The sequence below is a fragment of the Capsicum annuum genome, chromosome 4 (assembly GCF_002878395.1).
Source record: "Capsicum annuum cultivar UCD-10X-F1 chromosome 4, UCD10Xv1.1, whole genome shotgun sequence".
NCBI lineage: Eukaryota > Viridiplantae > Streptophyta > Magnoliopsida > Solanales > Solanaceae > Capsicum > Capsicum annuum.
The window spans coordinates 67,127,813-67,130,831 of NC_061114.1; positions in this window are offsets into that span (position 1 = coordinate 67,127,813).

Consider the following 3,019-nt stretch of genomic DNA (forward strand, 5'->3'; position numbering starts at 1 on the left):
ATTGCGGAACTAGAGGCTTGAACAAGAGCATCTCTAACACGAGTTTTACTTTCAATTTGAAGATGAGTTCAAAATTGTTCCACAGTTAATTTAGCAGTAGAATGCAAAATTTTCTTTCTATAGTTATTCTATGAAGAAAGCAATTTTGAGGGAATTGCACCTATTTGAAGTGCATTAGGATTTTTCACTTCAAGATCACTTAGTTTTGAAACTGAAATCTTTAACTCGTGAATCTTATCCATGATAGATTTTATATCAGTTATCTTAAATTCAAAATACTACAGGGATAAGAATTTATCATTAACTCATTTCTTGTTTTCATATATGGTCTGCAATGTTGTCCAAATTTTCCTTGAAGATTTCATATTTGAGTATAGATCAAACAAGCAGCCAGTCAAAGTATTTAGAATATGACTACAGCAAAGTCATTCATCTTTTTCGCATTTTCTCCCCTCCCTTTCCATTTTATCAGTATCATCTGGGGTAAATTCTGATAGTACGGATAATGATGGATGAAGAACATAAAATATTTTTAATGCAGTGAGCAAGAAGATCATTTTGTCCTTCCAGCGAGTGAAGTTCGATCCATCAAAACGATCTCATTTGATCATCTCTTTTGAATTCTCAACATCAGACAATAATTTATCCGTAGCAGAAATAACTCTTGAACATTGTTACAAAAATTAAGATGAAAAATAAAAAGTTATTTCTTTGAGGCGTGAAAGATTATCTTTCAAGAGTTATTGTTCATACATTCTTTAGGAATTACAAATAATTCTCTATCAGGATAGAACATAGCTCAAAAATATATTCGCAAACTGAATATACTACTTTTGAATTTTCTTTCCTATTTATAAAGTCTGAACAGTCACAACTTTTCTGAACAGATGCAACTATTCTGAACAGACACAACTATTTTGAATAGATGCAACTTTTTTTAACAGACATAATTATTCTGAACAGATACAACTTTTCTGAAAAAAAATAACAATTCTGAATGGATGCAACTATTCTGTTTTAATAGAATATTTTTTTAAAAAAAATAAAATATTTAATTAAAGATCCGATCTTGCCCGCGCCCAAGTCCAAGTCATTTAGATATTTTATAATTAAATATATACATGTGAACGTGCACTTATTTAACTTATTAGGTTTAATGGGGTCTGGCCTTGTATGGCCTTAAGGATGCCTTTAAACTACCAATTTCGAAGAACCCACATATTACAACTATATTTTACAGAACATCACTTCATTTTCTAGAGATACTCCCTAAACAAAATTTTCTAACTTCGATTTTCAATTTAAGGTAAAATCAGAATAATTACATAAATTTATAAAATAAACATCTATATAAATTTTTTGAATATTAAAGAACCTCAGCAAAAAATTGACTCGAATTTGTAAACTAAAGACCTTCTTAGATCCAATGTAGTGACTTGAGTCAAAGGAAAGTTGAAGAGCTTGATCACAGAAGAGAGCAGATGAAGAGGATTCTAGCACAATAGTACTTTTCTAATTGAGCATCTGAGTGTTGTTTTCTCTGTCTTAAGTCAGTTTTGAGCTTATATTTGATCCTATTTTGCTATTTTAATTTGGACGAGAAGTATATATTTGAAAAGTATTATGAAAAAAGAATTTAAATCAATTAGAATATAACATGTAATATATGTACTCTGTCCGTTTATATTTATTTGCCTAATTTTGACTCAGCATGAAGTTTAAAAAAGTAAGAAAGATTTTTAATCTTGTGAACTTAAACTAATTAAAGATTCGAAGAATGTATCAAAGTGTACTTTAATCTAATGATTTTAAAGATGTCATGTGGAAAGTTGCAATTAAAGAGTTGTCAAAGAAGAAAGAGACATTTTTTTTAATTCGCTAAAAAAGAAGATAAAAAAACATATTGATACTGTTTTGCAATTTAGTATTCCAGGTTCAGTATGAACATTATTTTTTTTTATATTCAACTATAGTGTACGTCACGGCCTGATTTCTCAATTCATGAGGGCGTCTACCTTATTCCCCCTAGTAGGCTAGCCAAATCATAGTCCGAAATAATATGTAACGGGCTAATAGCCAAAAATTAGAGAAGATCGCTTATAATAATAGCAATAGTAATAACAAGTAACAAACAGAAAGTAAACATGTCTCATATACTAAAACGAGGGAAGGAAAAGGACCAAATACACAAAAGAATCCCTCTCAAGACCTAGTAAGATCGGTACTAGAGCCACTACTAAAATATACCCAGAGTGCTGGACAAAATCCAAAATATACCCAATATACACAAGCAGTCTCGAGTACAAAAGACTAAACTAGAGTAGATAGAGGAGGATCAGCCTCGGACGACAGTAAACTCACCTTGCTCCAAATTAGTACAGGAAGGTAGAAATCACGTTAATGTCGGCTGCTACTATTTGGATCTGCATCCGAAAAAAGATGTAAAGGTGTAGTATGAGTACCAAAGCAACGGGTACTCAGTAGGCATCATCGACCGACTGAGCTCAATACAGAAAAGGTATAATTAAAATGCAAGGATGTAATCTAAGTCAACATTAAAAAGGGACAGAAATGTAAGCAATTGTCAAGCTACGCCAATGAGATAAAGGAATAAAAGAAAGCGATACAGAAAATAAATAATGCAGTAATTACAGACAAATCAAACATAACCTAACTGGACCCCCATAAGCCCGTTGGGCACACAAACATAACCTAATTGGGCCCCCATAAGCCCGTTAGCCGCACTGAAGAAGACAATTAACCCAACTGTACCTCCATAAGCCAGTGGGACACACAAGTAGCAATTAAAGAAAATAAACGTAAATAATATGTAACCGAGTCATTCCCAAAAAATCATGATAGTCATCCAGATTTGCACGGGACTTGAACCGGCACCAATGGATAGTAATGAGAGGCCAGAGATCGGACTCAAACCGATAGTGATGGATAGTAAAAAAAGGACACGTGTCGGATTCGAACCGGACAAAATGGGTAATAACGATAGGCCACATAGATAATA